Source organism: Macaca thibetana, chromosome 11 (genome assembly GCF_024542745.1).
Source record: "Macaca thibetana thibetana isolate TM-01 chromosome 11, ASM2454274v1, whole genome shotgun sequence".
In the NCBI taxonomy this organism is placed as follows: domain Eukaryota; kingdom Metazoa; phylum Chordata; class Mammalia; order Primates; family Cercopithecidae; genus Macaca; species Macaca thibetana.
Genome location: NC_065588.1, coordinates 107,234,250 through 107,257,420, shown reverse-complemented (window position 1 = coordinate 107,257,420; position 23,171 = coordinate 107,234,250). Strand labels below are relative to the sequence as shown.

Below are 23,171 nucleotides of genomic sequence, written 5' to 3'. Positions count from 1 at the left end.
AGGAGACCTCAAACCGGTTTTTACAATTAAAAAAAAGAGAGAGAGAGAGAGAGTAGCATCTCTGTTCAGCTGATGGGCTGGTGGCACATTTGAAAACCCACTGGACAAAATAATGGAGCTTGTATCTCTAACACCAGGGGCCTCTGGGTGAGGTTTGGGATGTTTTCACAGTTCACTGCAAGGCGTGGGCTCACGGAGGATATCATTTGACCCTCACCCAGAAAAAGGATGCCGAGAGATGGGGAGGTGCAAATCACCTGTTTTACAGAGATCAAAGAATAGAGTAGTAAACTGATCACAGGCCAGGCACGGTGGCTCACACCTGTGGTCTCAACACTTTGGGAAGCTGAGGAGGGTGAATCACTTGAGGCCAGGAGTTTGAGACCAGCCTGGCCAACATGGTGAAACCCCGTCTCTACTAAAAATACAAAAAATTAGCCAGGCATGGTGGCGCATGCCTGTAATCCCACCTACTCAGGAGGCTGAGGCAGGAGAATCGCTTGAACCCAGGAGGCGGAGATTGCAGTGAGCCGAGATCATGCCACCGCACTCCAGAGCTAGAGATTCCACTTCAAAAACAAAGAAGAGGTAAAGGGATTGCCCCTTTCGGGCCAGCCCAGAACGCAAAACAGAAACCTTGCTCACCTGAGATGCTCCCTCATCTGGCCCCACAGAGAGCTCCGTCAGCTTGGCACTGACAAATGTCCCTAACTGGTCACTCCTATCCAAGCCCATTCCCACTACTCTGCTCCAGGACCAGGGATCGCTCACCAAGATGCTGCAGCTGCCTCCTCCCTGGCCTCCCTGCCTCTGCTTGGAGCTCACCTCTGCTCCCCTCCACTCCACATGATGGCCAGAGGCACCTTCCTCACATGAAGCCCACCTGCATCACTCCTCTGCCCCAAACCCTCCATGGCTCCCATCACCCTCAAAATGTAGTCCAAACTCCTTATCTGCCCATGAACCCCCTGAAAGGCCTCCAGCCTGCTTTGTGCTGTTTTAACCGAAGAGGAGACACAGGGCCACAGTGACTAGGTTCTGTTTTTTGCCTGTTTAATGCTCAAGCATGAATGCTCTGGTTACAGTTCCCCAAAAGCACCCGCACTCTCTGACCTCTGAGCCTTTGTACCTGCTGTTCCCTCTCTCTGGAATGCCTTTCCCTCTACTTCCTCCCATTAACCTAGGAATGCCCAGTCATCTTTCAGCTCTCAGCTTCGATGCTGCCTCTTGCAGAGGGCTTTCCAGGCCCTCTGGGTGGCCCCTATTGCAGCACATGCTGCCCTGCTCACGAAACCAACCTCCAAGCAGAACTTGGGTCCAGGAGAGCACTGCAGGGCCTGGAGGGGTAACATCAGGGAGGGTAATTCAGGGGGAGGCTTTGCTCCTCTCAGCTCAGAGCCCTGGGCCTCAGGGCAGACAGACCGGGATTCCAAATTACAGGCCTCAGATGCTGCCAGCATTTTTTGTCCCCTACAGTGTGTTATCGAATATGTTTTCTTATTTAATCCCCATTACTCCCCCCATTTCTCAGATGGGGAAACTGAGGCTTGAAGAGAAATCAGTTGCCTAAGGCCACAGTTTGGTGATCTACAGAGCAAAGACTCGATGCCAGCACTGCTGGCCTTGGCCTCCAGGGCTGGTGCCCTTGATCACTGTCACTGGGCAGAAGATGCTCTGAGAACAGCAACTGCACAGGACAAAGCAAAGTGACTGATCATTACCACAGGATGCAGGAGCTGGGGAAGACTGCATCTCCACTTGGAATATCCTGCAGGTCGCTTTGCCCCGTGCCTCAGTCTCCCCACCTGTAAAATGTCATAACACCACCCAACACTGCACACCACCGCCCCTGGATAAGGCAAAGGAAGTGGAGTGGGAAGGAGGTCATAACTCCTGAGGTCAGCAGGTCACTCAGGAGCAGGCAGGTGGGAAACCCAAGGTGACTTTCCGCCACCTCTCCCCACTGCAGAGCTGTCAGCCTCATCAGAGGGGTGTACCCCGGCACCCAGCTGCCCGGTCGGACCTCTCATGTCCATGCATGACAGGTGAGCTTCATGGCTCAGCTCATTGCTCAAACCACAGGCACTCAGAGTTGCACGTCTAGAGGAAAGTACTAAGGGCTCAGGGCCTGACACTCCCAGGTGTGCGTCCCATCTCTACCATTTGCCAGCTGTGTGTCTTCAGACAAGTCCCTTAAATTCTCTGAGCCTTTTCCTTCTCTGAAAAATGGTGACATCTCCATCTACTCCACAGGGCTGCTACGAAGACACGAGTTAAAGCGTCACATCATAGGGATTCAGCCCGCTGCATTTTGAATAATTAATGAAGTGCTTTCAGTCCTTTACTTTTTTTTTTAATTGAACTTTTCATTTTGAGATAATTGTCGATTCACAGGCAGAAAGAATACAGAGAGGCCGGGCGTGGTGACTCCCACGCCTGGAATCCCAGTGCTTTGGGAGGCCGAGAAGGGAGGATTGCTTGAGGTCAGGAGTTTGAGAAAGAATACAGGGCGATCTCTTGCCCCTTTTATCCAATTTCCCCCAAGGGTCACAATTTACAACACAGAGCAGGACCAGGATACTGACACTGATACAGTCAAGCTACAGAGCATTTCATCACCCCCAGGCCTTCATGCTGCCCTTTGATAAGCATGCCTATTTTCCTCCCTGGCCCGTTCCCACTCCATTCCCTGTTCCCCAAACTTGTCTTTTCAGGAATGCTACGTAAGTGGAATCCTTCAGTATGTAATCCCTTTTCAAATGGCCTTTTTTCCCTCCGCACGATTCCCTCAAGCTTTATCCAGGTCATTAAAGTATTAATAGCTCGTTCCTTTTCATTGCTGAGTAGTGCTCCATGGTGTGGGGGTGCCACAGTTGAACCACTGGCCTGGTGAAGGACATCTGGGGTGTTCCCACTTTTTGGCTACTCATGAATAAAGCTGCTGAGAACATTTGTGTGCAGGTTTTGGGGTAAACTTCAGTTTTCAGTGCCCTAGGATATAGTCCTTCATTTTTAAACCCCTAAGGGCATATAATTTCATTCATTCAACAGATATCCATCACAACCTACTATGTGCAGGGGCTGTTTTAGGCACTGAGGAGATAGCACACAAAGGCAGACAAAGCTTCTGTCCTCTTGGATGATACAAAACAAAATGACTGAACAAACAACTTATGGCTAAGTTGACTCTATAGCCACACAAAGAAATGAAAAGCATTCTCTGATTAATGATCAGATTAGTAGCTGCTCCAGTGAGCCAGGTTAAGTGCAAAGCACTAGGGTGTGTTTTCTCAAGGAACAGTATTACCTGCTAGTTAAACATGCATGGCATCAAGATGAAGCCACCAGTAGCAGGCTAGAAAAGTGACTTCTTCATAGCATTTTCTTTCTTTCTTTCCCTCTTTTTTTTTTTTTTTTTTTTTTTTGAGATAGAGTCCCACTCTGTTGCCCAGACTGGAGTGCAATGGTGTGATCTTGGCTTACTGCAACCTCCGGCTCCCAGGTCCAAGCAATTTTCCTGTCTCAGCCTCCCAAGTAGCTGGGATTACAGGTGCCCGCCACCATGCCCGGCTAATTTTTTTTTTTTTTTTTTTTTTTGTATTTTTGGTAGAGACAGGGTTTCACCATGTTGGCCAGGCTGGTCACGAACTCCGACCTCAAGTGATCCGCCTGCCTCGGCCTCCCAGAATGCTGGGCTTGCAGGTGTAAGCCACTGTGCCCAGCCCACAGCATTTTCTTTAGTAAGTCCCTTGTTACGGTAGAATAACTTACGATGTCCATTCCCATTTCATAGGCTGTAAAAAGTATATCACTTGACAGTTTGAATAGCAATGGGTAACATTTCTTGAGTGCCATGTTTGGCACCATTCTCAGATTTTTACACATGTCATCATTTTTTTTTAGTGATGGGGGTTTCGCCGCTATGTTGCTCAGGCTAGCTTTGAACTCCTAGGCTCAAGTGATCCTCTTGCCTCAGCCTCCCAAGTAGCTGGGACACCAGGAATGCACCACTGCACCCAGCTGTGCCTCATCACTTTTAATCCTCATAAACCAAAAATCATTCCCTGAGATAACTGCTCCATCAGCCCCATTTTAAAGAAGAGGAAACTGAGGTTCCAGGATGCTAAACAAGTGGTCAAAGGGTATATGGCTGGGAATGGCAGAGCCAGGATTTAAACCTTTGGAGATAGAGTCAATTTGATGTCCTAAAAGAGGAGCCTTCTTCCTCTCCCTGTCTGCACCCAGTTCTACACCCAGGTCTGTGATGTTAAGTGTCTTTCTCTCACAGGCACTGCACACCTCAGTAAAGACCCTGGATAGCAATTGTTTCTAAGATAAATTGGACAGTTCCTCATTAACTATGAAAGGCCTAAATGCTGATCACCTCAATCAATATGTTCTAAGCTCTCATCATTAGAAAAAGAAATAATCAGGTCAGCCAAACCTGATTCTTTTGATGAAAATGTTTCCTTCTTTGATGCACCCCAGGCTACACAGTTCCAGTTGCCTGTGAACTAAGTACTTTCTCCATCAGTGACACAATCTTCATCTTAAGTTCTGAACTCACATCCATTGCTCTGTGATACTACCATGATATAATAGAAATATTTATCCGCTGAAGTGGCCAATGTCTTTAGCAGGAGCAGACAGCATGCTCTTTCTTGCTGACAGGTTGGTAGCTGGTGGGGGTAATTACATACTGCCACTGTGTTGCTTCAAAGTTAACTAGAAGGAACCAGGAAGTATGCTCCTGGATCAGGCCTGGCACAAGGTAGGAGCCTCTAGCTTCTCCATCAGCTACATCTGCTCCGGATCCCTGATCTCACACCATTCAGGGCATTTCCCAAACCAATAATAAGTACAGAAAAGTCTCTCCACCAGCATTCACTGATGTAACAACAACATGTCAAGTATCTGCCCTGTGTAAGCCCTTGCTAGAAGGTGGGGAGATGGCAGGGGATGAGGTCTTTCTGAACTTACACTCCAATGAGGGAGACAGATTCCAAACTCAAAGAAACAACCCAATACCCAATTACAACTGGAAACAAATGCTGGGAAGGGAACCAAGTAGTGCTGATATAAGAATAAAGGGGAAAGATGTGCTGTGGCAAAAATGGTCCCGGAACACTTCTCTAGAGGAGACGGGAACCGAAGGAATCAGCCAGGGAAAGAGCATTCTGGACAGAGGGACAGCATGTGCAAAGTTCTGGAGGCACAAGTAAACTGATTAGAGGATTTCAGAGGCCAAAAGTATTTACAGAATTCCTTTGACCTTATCTCCTTCCACTCTCCCCTTCACTCACTCATCCCATCCCCACTGGTTTCCAGGATGTTCCTCAACCCTTCTGAACACATTCCCACATCAGGGAATGCCTGGAACACCCTTCCCAACCCTCCCCCAGATCTCCACATGACCTGCTCAGATGCATGCTTGTAAATGGTTACAACGGGCTCTCTGAGGAGTAAGCCCTGATTTGTGGCATCTGCCAATTTCCATGGGGTAAATACTTCCACCTTGGCTGATTTCAAGCTGCCCATGGAATGTCACTGAATGAGGGGCTGGGAGAGACACACACAGTCAGCTCTCAGGAGCCAGTACGAGCCAACTCCAGCACACCACAGCACCTCCATCCCCATCCTCTATCCTACTTTCCTTTCCTTCACCATTTTTATCATTGTGATGTTCATTTATTTTTTTTTCTTTGCCACCTGTCTCCCCAGACTAGAAGGTCAGCTCCACAGCGGCAGTGAATGTTGCCTGCTCTGTCACAGTGCATGGAACAATGCCTGGCACATAGTAGATGCTCAATAAATACCAAGATAATAAAAGAATGATGAGAAGGTCCATGTGGCTCCATTGTGGTGAGAAGAGGAAGAATGGGAGAAGAGGGGCTGAGGTTACTCCAATCCCCTGCACCCCGCAGCAGCCTCTCCAGAAGGTGGGCACCTCGGAGCCCAAGTGACAGCAGGTACAGTGGCCTGTCTGCCAGCCCACCCGCCAGGTGGCCTCTCATTATACAGCGCTGTCACTGCCGCAAAGCTTTCACAGCCACTCTCATACCATTTTGCTTTTAAAATAGAAGTTTCCTGTGAACCTGCAAATAATTCATCGCTGTGAGTCCTTAAAACGTTCACAGGTATTTAAAATGCTATATAATCAAGTTCGCAGAAATATAAAGTGTAAGCGTTAAAATACTTTAATGTTCTAATTAAAACAGGCCACTTATGCCCCAGCCCTGATTCCTGTTTACTATTTCCGTAATAGCCAGTGGCTTGTTCTAGGGGAAAAAAAAAAAAAAAAAAAAAGATTCTTTTTAAATTGGCCTTGAAAAAACAAAGAAGAACAAAAGAGGACAAAGTTAAAGTTTGCTTTCTCCAGCGGTGCACTGAGGAACTGAAAATCACACTTTCTAAATATTCATAGGTTGCCAACTGCTAAAGCAGGGGACAGGGGATATCTGGGGTCCCTCCACCTCCTCCCCTGGAAACAGATGGTACTTGGGCAGGAATGGGAGGAAAGGGCAGGCGCTGAAATCCTTTATGTCTCAGAGCTCAGAGAATGCCCACCAGCCCAGGCCCCACTAACCACTCCACTCCTGCTGATTCAGTCTTCACCGCTGTAGGCCAGGAGAAAAATCGTATCTATTTGTAAGGCGTAAGACAAGTCAGGGCTCTATCCGCCTCTGGTCTCTGACAAGCACAGCCGTGATGCCTCTGCATATGCTGTTCCCTCACACTTCCCCATGCACACTTCTATTCATCCTTCCGTCCTCGGCTCCAGTGTTCACCTCCTCAGGGAAGCCCTTCCCGACTACTCCCACCCTGGAACTCGATAAGATGGCCCTGCTGTCTACTCTCACTGCCCTATCTGCTAAGGGCTGGTTTGTTGTTCTTCCCCCATCAAAGTGACCTTGAACAATCATATTCTCTGGGTCAAAAGCAGGCTGCCCTGTGGATGGCAGCCCCTGACCAGTTGCCTGGCCTTTCTCCCAATCTCCCTGCCAGTCCCAAGGTTCATGACTACAAACTCCCGTGCTTCCCTCTCAGAGCTCTCAGCGCCACCTGTCATCTTCTATTACCTGTGAGTTTGCTTGGTGGGCGTCCCCTCCACTGGGCTGTATTCTCCATGGAATTCGAGACATAGCAAGTTCTCACTAAACAACACAGAAAGCAGCCTCTTAACTCCCTCCTAAACCTCAGTCCTCTTTTGCCTAAGTGACTTATATCTGGCTCATTCATTCATTCATTCATTCGGCAACACCCACCCCATCACCACAGACCCATTTTATGTTGAGCCCTGGATGGTATCCCAAGATGCATTGACTCTGGGGTCCTCCTGCTCCACTCACCCCAAAGGACTCCTCTTCCCTTCCCATCTGTCCCTGGTCCCATCAACCCATCAGGCCCTGGACCTTGGACCCCGGTCCCAGGCTCCAACATCTGTCTCCTTCATGGTCTTCTTGGCCTGCTAATCCCTGGCCTTCTAATCCTTTTTCTGGAAGGCCTCTCACACCCACACTATCTTTCCCCTGTCCTGCCCCAGTTCTTGGTGACCTCGATGGTCACCTGCTTGGTGGTTGCTCTCTGGCTGGTCACCCTGCTCATCTCTCTCCTAAGCTGGTACCATGGTTTTTGGCCGAGGGTGATCATGACCCCCAGTGGACATTCAGCAATATCTGGAGACATTTTTGGTTGGTACAATGTAGCAGGGGAGGCAACTGCCACTTAGAAGGCAGTGGCTAGAAAGGCTGCTAAGCACCCTACAAGGCACAGGGCAGCCCCTACCACGAAACAGCCCCCAATGTCAACAGTGTGGAGTCGAGAAACTCTGTGATAGAAGACTTTCTAACACAGCTCGGAACACATCCCCCTCCTGCTCAAATGTCCTCCATGGCTCCCCATGGCCCACCAAGGTACCCAGCAACCCCTCTTCTGACACCCAGGCTCCTGCAATCTGCCAGCCTAACTTCCACATTGCCCACCCTTCCCAGACGAGCCAAACCGGCCTGCTCAGGGCCCCCAGGGTGTGGCCATGCCTTCCCCTCTCCGAGCTTTTGCTCATGCTCTGCTCTAGGGCACCTGCCTCCTCTACCTCCCGATGAGTCTTCCAGGTTTCAGGGCTGGTTTCAAAGCTGTGTCCTCTCTCCCAGCTCCCTGGTTGGTCTAACCACTCTCTTTCCTCTGTCCCTACACCCTGGGCTTTAATATCCCGGGGTGACCTGCCACTCCAGTCCGACCTGTTTGTTGATTTTCTCAGACATTTTCGGACACTTGCCCAGCATGGCCCTTGGCACACAGTAGGCATTCAAGAGGTGTGAAATTAATTCAAATCCCTCTTCCCACTAAAGTTGCAAATTCAGAAAACTCCTGGAATCAAACCAATGCAGGCTGCCAGCCTTTTATTTGGACTGACTCTAATTCCTTTACAAATATCATATTCCTTCCAATATATTGTGATTTTCCACTTTCTCCCTTCTCTCGCACTCTCTCCCGCTCATCTCTGCTGGATGAAGAAGCTGGAATTGCTCTGTCCACAACATGAGCAGATACAACACAGAGATGCCTCAAAACACCTGCTGTCCCCAAACAGACATCCCCAGCCTTCCCAGGGACATTCCTGTCCTTTTGTAGAAGGTTGATTTAAAACAGCAAAATAATACATTCTGCGTGCTGAAAACCTAAAATCCTCCTTAAGAAAGCCAAACACGAAAATTGCCTATAATCTCCACCACCCCAAGGAAGAGCAAAACAGGCGTCTGCGTCATTCCTCTCAGGGGTAAGGGAGCCGGGGCATTTATACGCCAACTTCTGAGATGGGAGGGCTGCACCCCGGGGGTTATGGCCTCAATACTTCTGGCCTGCCCTCTCTCAGGCAAAGTGGTCTTACAGTTTTGGAAAAAAACAGAGATGCAGTCACCAGCAGGCAGAAGCTCGTGGAAGACACTAAAAGGTTCAAGGGGAACAGAACAGCACCTGCTCATCTTCTGCCCTATCTCAGGCTACACAGTGGACAGAGGCTGGTCTCCGCCGCAGCACCAATTCCCACTGCATCCAGAAATCACCCCTTATTCTCATTTGGGGGTCCCCTCCTCACCCCCTCCTAACCCCTCCCAATTGTCATGAACATCTGTCATGCTTTATGGCCACTCAGAATCAGAATCTCCTTCCTATGGGTGGAGAAGCCCCTCCTTACATGAGTCTTGGTGGGGGCTGAGTCGGTTTCTGTTGTTTGCAATTAAGAGTCCTGGGTGAGGGCCGGGCGCGGTGACTCACGTCTGTAATCCCAGCACTCTGGGAGACTGAGGCGGGTGGAGCACGAGGTCCAGAGATCGAGACCATCCCAGCTAACACAGTGAATCCCTGTCTCTACTAAAAATACAAAAATTAGCTGGCGTGGTGGCGGGTGCCTGTGGTCCCAGCTACTCAGGAGGCTGAGGCAGGAGAATGGTGTGAACCCGGGAGGCAGAGCTTGCAGTGAGCCGAGATCGTACCACTGCACTCCAGCCTGGGCGACAGAGTGACACTCCGACTGAAAAAAATAAATAAATAAAAAATAAAAAAAAAAAAGAGTCCTGGGTGAGGTTCTTCCTTGACTCTAGGGGTGAGACTAGATCTCATTCCCCTGGTCAGAGGAGGTTCTGCTTTCTTAATTTACAGAAACTACACTATATATGCTGCTTGGCAGTGGCTTTCATCCACAGAGCAATGTGCTAGGGATATTTCCCTAGGACAAGAAATAGCCACTGGTCTTCCCCTTCTAAACAGAAACTTCCCATACTTAAAAAAACAATAAAAACAAAATAAAGTGAACTTTATGTAGAAGAATTTGAGACACCCCTTGAGAAAGCTGGAATCCCAGGGGCGTGTTTGTAAACCTCACCTGGACACTCTGGGTGGACAACAGTAGGGGACAAAAGAACATCAATCCTCCCACCGCTGCAGCAGTCAATCAGAAATGGTGACAGCACGGAGAGGGCTGGGGCCTGGGGCCCGGACACAAACACCACTTTCCAGAAACACTCCTGCTACTGGCCCTTATTATTCATTGTACCTACAACTATAAGAGCTCCTACATATTGAAGAATTTTAGGAGCGGACATTCACAGCACTGACTTCACAATAACTCTATCATAGCTATTATCAGCAGCGTCTCCACTTCATAGATGAGGAAACTGAGGCTCAAGAAAGCTTAATAGCAGGAATATCAGTAATAATAACAATAACTCATATTTGTTGAGGGCTTATTATATACCAGGAAGTGCCTATATTATATTGACTTATTTCACTCATTTCTTCAACAGATATTTACTGAGCACCCACTCTGTGCCAAGTGCCGTTTTAGGTGCTAGGAAGACAGTAGTAAGCAAAACACACAAAATTCCTTGCTCTTTTTATCTTATTTTTCGAGCGCCAGGGTCTCACTCTGTCACCCAGGTTGGAGTGCAGTGGCATGATCACTGCAGCCCCAGACTCCTGGGCTCAAGTGACCCTCCTGCCTCAGTCTCTGGAGTAGCTAGGACTATGAGTGCACAGTACCACGTCTGGCTTTTTTTTTTTTAAAAAGAGAAAGAGATGGGGTCTTGCTACATTGTCCAGGCTGTTCTCAAACTCCTTGCCTCAAGTAATCCTCCCATCTTGGCTTCCCAAAGTGCTGAGATTACAACTCCTGGCCCTAGAGCTGACATTTTAATGGGAGAAATCAGCAAACAAGGTAAATGGGTGAAATATAAATGTTCAATCATGTTAAGTGCTAAGGAGGAAAGAAAATACAGCAGGGAAGGGAAGTGAGGGCTGTGTGTGTAGGTGTGTGTGTGTTATGGGATTTTAGGCAGGGTGGCCGAAGAAGGCCTCTCTGTGAAGGTAACTTCTGAAAGACCACCAGACAGAGCAAAGGAGCAGGGCAGGCTGCCTTGGGCAGAGGGAACAGCCAGTGCAAAGGCCCTGAGGTGGGAAAGTGCTCAGTCCATTCAAGAAACAAGAAGGCCAGATATTATTATCATCCCCGTTTTACAGATGAGAAATTGAGGCCCAGAGAATGGAAGTGACTTGATCAAGGTCACACAGCAAGTAAGTGGGCATGACAGGACTAGAACCCAGGACTTCTGACATTAGACCAGAGGGTATTTTTCCACTGCCATCTCTCAGCGAGCAATTCCTGTGTGCCACGCCTGGATTAAGATGATTGTGGGCACCTGCTTGTCACCAGTGAGAGCTGTGTAGTGAGGCGTCCTCCCACCCAGTCCCAAACCCACACTTGGAATACCCCATGTGGACACCCACACGAACTGGCCTGGACACACACGCACACAGGTGTATGCACAGGCTGTTCTGCCCTGGACAAAGCAGGTGGGAGAACAGCGCCGCTGAGGGATGTGCAAAGATTAAGCTAATAAATGAAGCTGCCCAATTGATGATTCTTAGAGCAGAGCACGGGGGAATGAGAAATCACTACTCATGCCGGGGAAAATCTTGCTCTTCTAGGTCCCACTAAGTCTACAAACTTAACCAACGGCAACGAGGAAGCAAGCCGAAAATACAGCAGGGAAGGCAAGACAGGGAGGGGTCAGGGCCTGGGAAGGGGCTGCAGCGACCAGGTAGGGCTGTGTGACTGTAGGCAAGCAACTGCCCCTGTCTGAGCCTCATCTGTAAAATGGGGCAAAACCAGCCCTCGTTCAGAAGGCCACCAGAGGTCCATGCTGCTGAGTGTCGCAGATGGTGTGGACAATTTTGACTAGATAATACTCACCTGTAGCATAAACTCAGAGGCTACCAGAGGAGAAAGTAAATCCCCCACCCACCCCAAGAACCCCTTCCCAGGGGCAACCACTGTTGGTAGTTTTTAGGAGTCCTTCCGGAAAGTCTTAGACCAAAAATTATTCTAACCTGCTTGTACGTGTGAATGACAATTTGTTTGAGGCCACCAGTTTGTAAAAGGCAGTGAGATGGAAAGCTCCCACATCTATCCGACCTCAGAGCCCAAGTCCGCAAGCTCTGGGCCACCAGGTCCCAGCTCTTCCCAGTCCACAGACAGCTAACATTCTGCTGCAAGTAGTTCCTCAGTCCTCATGGGACCAGGCCAGGATAGGCTTGGGGCTGTAGGCCTCGTTAGGCTGGGCTGGGACCCCAGGTGGTCCCACGCACGCCTCTTTTTTCTCAGCCACCTGGCCCCTGACCAGAATGATCGAATCCATCTGCTTCCCCCAGTTAAGCCACCATCATCACTCACCAGATGGCTATAGCAGACCCCTCAAGGGTCTCCTAGCCCACCCTCCTGAGTAACCTTTTCCATCGCCAAACTCAAACAAGCCACCCCCCTGTTCAAAACCTGTCCATGGATCCTAATTGCACTGTAGAGAAAACCCAAACTCCTTCCCTGACTTTTTATTTTTAGAGACAGGATCTTTCTCTGTCACCCAGGCTGGAATAAGGTGGCGTGATCATAGCTCGCTGCAGCCTAAAATTCCCAGGCTCAAGTGATCCTCCTGCCTCGGCCTCCTGAGTAGCTGGGACCACAGATGCATGCCACCACATCCAACTAATTTTTTAAATTTTTTTGTAGAGATGGGGGTCTCACTATGTTGGCCAGGCTTAGTCTTAAACTCCTGACTTCAAGTGAGCCTCCTGCCTCAGCCTCCCAAAGTTCTGGGATTATAGGCATAAGCTGCTGCACCTGGCCCCCAATACCTGAAATGAGATGCTCTTGTTCCTTTCTCTGGTAACTTTCTCTCTGCTTCCTCCCAACGCTCAGCATGCCTTAGTGATTGGACACTGTCCTTTCTTTCCTCCTTGGCTCCTCCCACCAGAATGGAAGCTCTGCGAGGGCAGGAACCTTGTCTCTCTCAATGTCGACTCATCCCCGATGCCTAGTTTGGTGCCAGGCACAGTGTGGGCTCAACTGGTTGTTGAATGAATAAATTTAATGACCAGAAGCAACACCCCAAGGTGGCTCCACAATTAGCCACCTGCAAATTCAATGTACTCATTCACTGATTTCTATACCATTGTTCTGAAAATCTCCAAGGACAGGGATGGAAACCCCAGGTACCCCCAGAGCTGAGATGCCTTTGCCACCCCTGGACTCCCTTTGTTTCCTCTCTTCTTTCTTGCTGTTACATTAAGCAAAAATTTCTTCATTGGCAAATAAATGCTTTTCCCATCAATAACCACGGAAGACTAAATCAAACCTTTAGCTGCCGTTCTTATCTCTTAAACAGACCCATGGATTTTGCAACTAATCAGAAGATGAATCAAACGCTGCCATTTGAGGTGGGAGATAATCTGGTCAATTTCTTCCAGGAGGAGGGATCTGGGTGGGAATTTGCGTATGGCCCCCAAAAAACAAACACTCTTGTAAATAAAGCCGGCCTCCATCCTGTCTCCACAATGCAACTCTTATTGAGTGAGTCAGGTGTTTGGCTGATTAAAAATTGATCCATTTCAAAATCTAATCAACAGAATAGGATTCTTTCATACGTTATCAAGAGAGCTGCTGACATCGAAAACCAAACCTGTTATTAACCCATGAACTCCAGTGACCTGCTCCTCGCCGCTCCGAGGGACCGTAAATTATTCAGTGGTCCAAGACCGGGGCTGGTGAGCCTGATGGATTTAGGCCATCAGCCCAGGGGGGCAGAAGTCCAGGGGGTTCATGTCAATGGCACGGCCGCGCCAGTCCCCAGAGGCTGGGGTTCAAGACACTCGGGGTCTGCGAGTCATGTCTGTGAATACATTGCCCGCCTCTGCCTGGGCCCTGCCACACGGCTGCGCCTTTCAAGGAAAGGCCTCTTTCAACTCCCTGAGCAGGGCAGGCAGAGGCCGGCTTGGGCCTCGGGGGACTGCGGGGTTGGGGAGCACTATTTGGAATTCCCAAGTTAATAAATTATTTCCCTTGAACTACGGCAAAGGAAAAAATAAATAGTCAAGGGGGGGCAGAGATGTATTCTGCAAACAGTTAGGAACAGGCAATACAATCAGTTCAAATATTTTACCTCGTCATGTAAGGAATAGCTCTGTTGCAATGGGACTGTTTAAAAGAGGAGATGAAAAGAGCCATCCTTTGGCCGTTTATGTGTCCAGCAGGGCCCCGAGGGGCGACGGGTTTTCTCGCCAACTTCTCAACTCTTTGACCTTGAATTAAAGCCTCGTTAAGAGTCATATCTTATCAAAACAAGAGCAGTGTAAATAAAGGATTTTTTTTTTAAGGACACACATATACCCACGCCAAAGTTTCCATTCTGCTAAGCAAGCAGGAAATCCAACGCAGCAAAGGCTGCACTTGGCATTATTATTTTGGGGCTCGTAGTCAACGTCTGACCTGATTAGAAAGGAGGACTTAGGAGGGGAAAATGTAAGAGTCTCGAGCAGGGCTGGAAACAGACTGGAACCTGGGAGAAGGCTAGACCGTCTGCTGAGTGATGGAGAGAAGGGTGAGTCATATCTACGCTCTGAGCTACTGAGAGACCCCAGAAGAGCTCAGAAGCTCCCACTGGCTCCATGGAGCAGCTGCTGGGAGAACCAGCAAGGAGGCTCTGTGAGCTGTGTAGCCAACAGAATTCAAATCCTGGCTCTGCCACTTCCTGGCTGTGTGAGCTTTGGCAAGTGAGTCCCCCAGCCTCAGTTTCCTCATCCATCAAATGGGAATAAGAATGCAGCTATGGATTTGAAGTCCTCTGGGTCATCTCTACATGGTAGGAGACACGTGGGAATTATTCAACTGCTCAAAAATGGCATCTGTTACTTCCATTGTGAATATTGCTATTACATGCCAGGTGTTTTGTTTTGCTCCTTAAATCAGTTCTGGATAAAGTCAGTGGCGGATCAGCATCCTCCTCAACTGCATATCCCAGCCTGAGGACCTGACCTTTATAAAAATGATGACGCTAACTTGCCTCTCCAGTGCACAGGGCTTTCGTGGGAACTTCCGAAAGTATCCACATGATGTGTGGTTAAGCTTGAAAGCCAAAGTCCTAGGTTCAAATTCGAGCTTTGCCACTGACTAGCTGTGTGACTTCAAGAATGTGAATTCACCTCTCTGAGCCTTAGTTTTCTCAACTTTATAATGGGATAACAATAGTACCAACCTCATGGGGTTCACTTAGCACAGTGCCCGGCCACCTGCTAAGCCCTTACTGAAGGCTGGCTATTCTCATCATCATTATTATTCAGACTCAGTTTCCCACTTGGTCTGATGGAGACTTATTTTGTTCATTTCCTCGGCAGAGTGGAACCTGGCAGGGGCCTCTTGCTGAGTGACTCTGGGCAAATCACTTGGACACTCTGGGCCTTGGATTCCTCCCCAGTAAGGACAAATAATGAGACTTATAAGCTCCATCTGGCTTGGTCATGACCTGATTCCCTCAGCCTAGAATAATGCCAGGCCTACAATAAGTGTTCAAATAAGTAAAAAGACAGCACGACACACAAATATATTTGTCAAATCAGCTCTCCCCAGAAAACATCAGCAGCAAATGGACATGGGAGGTGAGTAGCTCCCTCTGCGCACCCAAACGCTGCCCCCAAACCCCGATCATCCCCTCTACCCATTGCCGAGGAAGGCACCCAGCTCACCCCATCACAAACAGCCTAGACACTTTACTCCACCCCAGAGAACATCCAGGAGACCAGAGAGAGGCCGACTCCCTGTCCAACAAACTCTTACGGACCACCAGGAATCCTCAAATAATAAATTTGTAAGTCTGAAGCCCCTCTGACCTCTCCTCAAAGCAAAATCATCCTCCGAAGGCCCCTCAACCTGATCCTATTGATCCTGTCTGAGCTGTAATTTTGCGGCGGCTCTGTGCAGACGGGGTCGGCCTGCCCAGTTGGCTGCGGTCTGACGGCTCCAGGGCTGCCCGGCAGCAGCTGGGATGGAACAGAAGTCAGATCTGCCCTCCAGAGCCAGGGAGAGCGGCTGCTCCTGTGAGCAGGGCTCAGGGTGGGGCGGGGTGGGGGGCGGGGTGGCTGTCTCCATCCTCTGCAGCCCTCATGTGTGACTCTGCCAGGCCTGGTCCAGAGAAGGCCCGTGGGGGACTGGATGAATGAACCCTGAATCCCTAAGGCTCTGAACAGGTAGGGGCAGAGCAAGAGAGACAGTTCTGGGGGACCAGGTCTGGGCAAACCTTACCTGGCTAGATGGTGGGGTCTCGAGAGCCTCAGGCCTGGGCCCGAGGGGCACGGCGTCCCCAGTGGTGGCCAGACCTGGCCGGTACCACAAGCTAAGACAGGTTCCTAGGTCCAGCCAGGTCCTCCCAGCTGCTAGGCCCCACTGCCGTCTGCTGTTTACCCGCTGCCTGTTTTCCTCATGACAGGCCTTCCAAGAACTGCAGCCAGAAATCAATGCAGTTGGTTCTGGTGCCCACAACCCCCCACTTCCCTCCTGCTGCCAAAGTTCAGCTGCTGCTTCCTGTGAAGCCAGGGCAGGCTCTGGGCTGAGCTGAGGGGCAGCTCAAGGTAGGGGCACCCCCTCAGCCCCCTGTCCAAGCAGAGGGCCACATCAGAGGGGTCCCGGGCAAGGCTGGGCAAAGATAAGCGCCTATCTTCACTCACAGCTGAGAGCTGACCCAGCTGATCAGGCAGGGAACAGCTAGGGCGTATCCCTGCCCCATCTTCCACTTTAGCAAAATAGGCGGGTGGCCCTCACAATTTACTCCCCTCAGGTGTTTACCCTATGGCTTTGGCTCTGAATCACCTGGGGACTTAGTTAACAAATTCAGTCTCAACCCAGCCTGCAATCTGTTTTGAGAGACCTGGGGTGGGGCCCAGATGCTGGGCTTTAACAAGCCCCCAAGTGATTCAAATGAGAAGCCTAGATTGGGAAACACAGTTTGTATGCAAAGATTCAGCTTCCAGGATGTTAATCACTGCAGTGTTCAGAAGACAGAAGAAATGGAATTAAGCCTTGCTGGATAAAATACAGGACACCCAGACACATTTCATTTCAGATAAACAATGTATGTTTTTTTCAGTATAAGTATATCCCAAACATTGCATGAGATATACTTATACTGAAAATCAGTCATTGTTTATCTAAAATTCCGTTGTTTTTATTTGAGACATGGTATCTCTCTGTCCCCCAGGCTAGAGCGCAGTGGTGTGATCATCGCTCACCGCAGCCTCGAACTCTTCAAGATATTCTCCTGCCCCAGCCTCCAGAGTAGCTAGAACTACAGGTGCTTGCCACCACACCCAGCTAATTTTTAAATTTTCTTGTAGAGACAGGGTCTCCCTGTGTTGCCCAGGATGGTTTCAAATTCCTGGCTCCAAGTGATCCTCCTGCTTTGGCATCCCAAAGCATTGGGATTACAGGCATAAGCCACCATGACCAGCCCCTGGAGACTTTTTTTTTTCTCTTTTTTTTTGAGATGGAGTCTCGCTCTGTCGCCCAGGCTGGAGTGCAGTGGTCGGATCTCAGCTCACTGCAAGCTCCGCCTCCCAGGTTTACGCCATTCTCCTGCCTCAGCCTCCCGAGTAGCTGGGACTACAGGCGCCCGCCATCTCGCCCAGCTAGTTTTTTGTATTTTTAGTAGAGACGGGGTTTCACCAGGTTAGCCAGGATGGTCTTGATCTCCTGACCTCGTGATCCGCCCGTCTCGGCCTCCCAAAGTGCTGGGATTACAGGCTTGAGCCACCGCGCCCAGCCGACATTTTTTATTGTTACAACTTGGGGGATGCTATGGCATCGAGTGGGTAGAGGCCAGAGACGCTGCTGAGCATCCTACAACACACACAGCAGCCCCCACAACAAAGAATTCTCTGGCCCCAAACGTCAATGGTGCCAAGATTGAGAAACCCTTATTTATACCCAAGAAAACTGTGTGCCCCTGTGCACTAAAAGGCACTCATGAACCAATGTTCCTAACAGCATTGTTTGTAGAAGCCCTCAATTGAAGTCACTCAAATGTCCCTGAATAGTGTGGAGTGGATGAATAAATTGTGGTGTAGTCACAAAATAGAATGCTACACAGCAATAAGAACGAACTGTAATGCCACACAACACAGGTGAATCTTGAGAACATAATGTTGGTAAAAGAAACCAGACACAGAAGAGCACAGGCTGGTTGATTCCAAACAAGTAAGACTAATCTGTGCTGGGGAGTGGGTGGTTGGCGGTGACTAGAAGGGATATGAAGGAGCCTCTAGGTGGGCCAGGGATTTTCTAGTTCTTAATTCGAGTGGAAATTCCATGAGTATGTTCAGTTTGTGACAGCTGAGCTGAACCTATAGGATCTGTGCCTTTTTCTGCCTGTGACATGTCAACAAAAGATCTAAAGAAACTGTGATAAAAATTTATCTCTTAAGTGGACCATTTTTATTTTCTTCTTTTGCTTATCTGTTCTTTCTATAATGGCTACATTGAATATATTTTACTTTTGAAAAGAATGAGTAGGATAACAGCAAATGTGTTTCTTCACCAAAAATTTGCTCACTTCTGCAATGTGTGTGCCCCCCAGCACAGGACACTGAAGTTGGGGTGGGGGGAGGTGTCCCTGCCCTCAAAGAGCTCCCTGTCTTGATGGGGCTGGGAAGAGGGCATAAATACAACCAGGGACTGTAAACAAGCAGGCCCAAGGGCCACAGTCAGCCAGTAATCAGGTATTTTATCCGTCCAGCCCAGTATTTTAATCAATTTTATTTCCCTGAGGCAGGGCCAGGTCTCCCCAGTTGCCTAGCACCCCGTGCCCCCAACAAGCTTCCTCCTACTTTACTCAGAGCCAGATCTACCATTCATGTTACTTGCCTGTCCCTAAGCTCATGAAAGTTTGCCATTCCTTGAGGTAGATATTGCAATCAACAAAGTATTGTGATGGAGAGATGGACAAAGGGTTACAAACACAGAGGGAACTGCCTGGGGGTGGGGAGGCCCACGGGGTGTGGGAACCTGCTCTTGACAGGAACACAAACACATGTAGACTAACTATTATATATATAAATAAAGCAAGGCTAAATGTAACAGACTATGTGCAAGATCTATATGAGTAAAACTACAAAACTGACAAATAAAATCACAGAAGAACTAAACAGATGGGGAGATAGTCCATGTTCATGGATAGGAAGACTCAATATTGTCAAGTTGTCAGTTCTTCCCAACTTGATCTATAGACTCAGTGCAATCCCAGTTAAAATCCCAGCCAGCTATTTTTGTGGGTATTGACAAAATGATTCTAAAGTTTATATGGACAGGCAAAAGACCCAGAATAGCCAACATAACATGAAGGAGAAGGACAAAGTCAAGGACTGACACTACTGAACTTCAAGACTTATAAAGCTACAGTAATGAAGACAGTGTGGTATTGGAGAAAGAATAGACAAATAGATCAATAGAACAGGATAGAGAGCCCAGAAATAGACCCACATAAATATAGTCAACTGATCTTTGACAAGGGAGCAAAGGCAATAAAATGGAGAAGAGATATTTGTCTTTTCAACAAATGGTGCTGGAACAACTGGACAGCCACATGCCAAAAATAAAAAATAAAAATCAATAGAGACACAGACCTTACACTCTTCACAAAAATTAACTCAAAATGGATCATAGACTTAAATGTAAAATGCAAAACTATAAAACTCCCAGAAGATAACATAGGAAAATATCTAGATGACCTTGGGTTTGGTGTTGACTTTTTAGATACAACACCAAAAGCAAATAAATTCTTGATAAGCCGGACTTCATTAAAATTAAAAACTTCTGCTCCTGGAAAGGGAGTATTAACAGAATGAGAAAACAAGCCACAGACTGGGAGAAAATATTTGCAAAAGACACATCTGATATAGGACTTTTATACAAAGAACTCCTAAAACTTGACAATAAGAAAATAGCCTGTTGAAAAAATTGACCAAGGACCTTAACAGACCAAAGAAGATATACAGAATATGCAAATAAATATATGAAAAGATTCTGCAAGTCGTATATCATCAGGAAAATGCAAATTAAAACAATAATGAGATACCTCTACACACCTATCAGAATGGCCAAAATCCAGAACATTGATAACACTAAGTACTGGCAAGGATGTGGAGCAACAGGAACTCTCATTCAATGCTGGTGGGAAGGTAAAATGCTGTAGCCACTTTGAAAGACATTTTGGCAGTTTCTTTAAAAACTAAACATACTCTTACTATATGATCCATCAATCTTGTTCCTTCATATTTACTCAAAGGAGGTGAAAATTTATGTCCACACACACACACACACACACAAAACCTGGAGGCAGATGTTTACAGCAGCCTTACTCATAATTGCCAAAATTTGGAACCGACTAAAATGTCCTTCAGTGGGTGAATGGACAAACAGTGGTACCTGCAGACAATGGAATATTATTCAGCACTAAAAAAATGATGAGCTAAAAACCCAGGAAAACACATGGAAGAATCTTAAAGGCATGTTGCTAAGTGAAAAAAGCCAATCTGAAAAGGCTACATACTGTATGATTCCAACTATATGGAATTCTGAAAAAGGCAAAACTATGGAGACAGTAAGAGGGTCACTGGTGTCCAGAGGTTGGAGAGAGTTGGCAGGGATGTAGTAGTAGAGCACGGATGATTTTTAGGGCAGCAAAAATCCTATGTATGATACTATGATGGCAGATACATGTCATTATACATTTGTCCAAGCCCATAGAACATACCACACCAAGAATGAACCCTAATGTAAACTATGGACTCTGGGTAATGATGTGTCAATGTACATTGATTTGTAACAAATGTACGATTCTGGTGGGGGATGTTGATAATGGGGGAGGCTATGCACATGTTGGGGCAGAGAGGATATGGTAACTCTTGATTTTGTTGTGAACCTAAAACTGCTCTAAAGAAAATCTTGAAAAAGAAAGAAGGAAGGAAGGAAAGAAGGAAGGAAGGAGCGAGGGAAGGAAGGGAGGGAGAGAAGGAGGGAGAGAGGGAAGGGAGGAAGGGAGAGAGGGAGGACAAACCCATAGATAGTGTTAACAACAGTTTTATTTCTTGTGTGTCCCTAGGAGATTGTCCAGAGATCCCCACTTGCTGAAGCTGGGCAGGATGTCTTCAGGCACACCCATTCCCTTCTAAAACTCCCTGGATAGCTGAGATTCTGGCTCCTTATGCCTCCATGGCTGCTGTGGGCAGATCAGAGACTTACAAACTCCTTGTAAGATCAGGCAGAGCATGGAGGTGTGTGCCTGGGCCTCGAGTCACGGAAGGCAGCCAAACTCCACGGACAGGAGCTCCCAGGCCGGCCGGCATCCCCCATGCAGCGACCCTCCCATTCTCATCACATGAGCCAGGCCCTGGGGCTGTCAAAAGCCATGCTCTAGGGTTCTGTAGGGACTGAAGCCCACACCGGTATCGTCTAGAAGCACACCTAGACATGGTGACCTTTTTATGAGGAGCTGAACTCCCGCCTCCCCAACTGAAGTCCTAACCCCCAGGACTTCAGAATGTGTTTGGAGACTGTATTTGGAGTAGGGCCTTTAAAGACGTATTTAAGGTAAAAATGAGATGATGAGATCATGACAGTGGGCCCTAATTCAATCTGATGGGTGTCCTTCTAATAAGAGATGAAGACACAGACATGCCCGGGGTATGACCGTGTGAAGACACAGGGAGAAGACAGGCATCTGTAAGCCAGTAAGAGAGGTCTCAGAAAGAACCTGCTGAAACCTTGATCTCAAACTTCTAACCTCCAGAGCTATGAGAAAATAAGACACACACACACACTCACAGAGAAAGAGAGAGAGAGAGACAGAGCAAGGTTTTGTTTAAGGCCAGCCTTAGGATGGAGTTGCTGACTGAGCCTTAAAGAGAGGTGATGCTTTAAGCTGGGCCCTGATGGATGAATAGGAGGAGTCCACTGGACAGACCAAGTATGGAACGTTACTGTGGGCAAGGGGAAGAGCATGGAAGAGGGAGATAATACTGCCCTCCAGAGCTGCGCTAACTTCAACATGGCAGCACATGGGCTAAGAGAAAGGGTCAGCCAGGGTGAACCTGGAGAGGTGAGCCCTTACTACGTAACAGGCTCCGTGCTAAGGAAGTAATTTTCCCATACTGTCATCACTAAACCTAACAACCCCATTCTTCAGATAGGAAAACTGAGGCTCAGAGATTTGAACCCAGACCCAGTCTGACTCCAGGGCCACATTCTTTTTTTCTTTTTTTTAGACCGAGTCTTGCTCTGTCGCCAGGCTGGAATGCAGAGGCGCGGTCTACGGACACTGCAACCTTAGCCTCCCGGGTTCAAGCAATTCTCCTGCCTCAGCCTCCTGAGTAGCTGAGATTACAGGTGCAGGCCACCAAGCCCGGCTAATTTTTGTATTTTTAGTAGAGACAGGGTTTCACCATGTTGGCCAGGCTAGTCTCGAACTCCTGACCTCAAATGATCCACCTGCCTCGGCCTCCCAAAGTGCTGGGATGACAGGCATGAGCCACCAAACCTGACCCAGGGCCACATTCTTAACTGAGAGATTTTCCCCTCCTGTCCAACAGGAGAGCTATGGGGGCATTACCGGTACCCCATCTCCTCTCCTCTCAGGGTGCAAACAGCCCCTCACGTGGGCACATGAATCAGGGAAGAAGGGAGCAGAGTTGAACCACGTAAGGCAGAGCAGGTGAGCTACAAAGGCACTGCTGCAGGGCCCTGCCGGGAACACAGGAGAAAACACCAGCTGCTCAAACCAGCATCGCTTTTCATCTCCTCAGAAAATGGATGCGCTCCTGGGTCCCCGGAGAGCCCAAAGTTTGGGCTGAAGGCTTTCTGGAAAAAAAATTAAAAAGCTCACTGTTGCAGGCATCTCCACAGTCACCCCGGGTGACGCCTGACACTTCACCGCAGCACTCGCTGACAAGCGTCTTCAAAGGACAGAAATCGGCCGGCTTGCTGGCTTTTCATACAGATGTCATTCATCCACAGGAAGCACTTTTCCCTGTGCATTGTGAGAGTTATTTTGGTTCGAGGAAGCCAACCCCAGAGCAAATCCAAGAAAGAAAGAAAAGGAAGAGGGAAAGTAGGGAGGGCAACTCTGGCAAAATTAGAAAAAGTGGCATTTGAGTAAACTGCACACAAAACAATCTTTTCCAAGATGATCTTTTTTTGAGATCAAAGATAAAGTGGGGAGAACGGAGCAGGTGTGGTGGGCTTGGGGACACAGGAGGGACTTCGCCAGGCTCTGCAGGCCACTTTTTAAAAGTGGTCAAAAGCC

At 48.3% G+C, this 23,171-nt stretch overlaps 3 protein-coding genes across 3 annotated transcripts in view; 1 reads left to right on the top strand and 2 right to left on the bottom strand.

Annotated features, from left to right (window-relative positions):
- Positions 1-16,280, bottom strand: part of CUX2 (cut like homeobox 2) — a 280,830-nt gene extending 264,550 nt beyond the window's left edge. The window contains exon 1 of the mRNA XM_050749630.1: positions 16,124-16,280. The gene's annotated coding sequence lies outside the window, so the exon portion shown is untranslated. The remainder of the gene's footprint in view (positions 1-16,123) is intronic.
- The window catches only part of LOC126931527 (peptidyl-prolyl cis-trans isomerase NIMA-interacting 4-like), a 773,797-nt gene that overhangs the window by 179,664 nt on the left and 570,962 nt on the right, over positions 1-23,171 (bottom strand). The gene's annotated exons all lie outside the window — the stretch shown is intronic.
- Positions 13,926-23,171, top strand: part of GPN3 (GPN-loop GTPase 3) — a 637,401-nt gene continuing 628,155 nt past the window's right edge. Inside the window, exon 1 of the mRNA XM_050749853.1 lies at positions 13,926-13,929. The gene's annotated coding sequence lies outside the window, so the exon portion shown is untranslated. The remainder of the gene's footprint in view (positions 13,930-23,171) is intronic.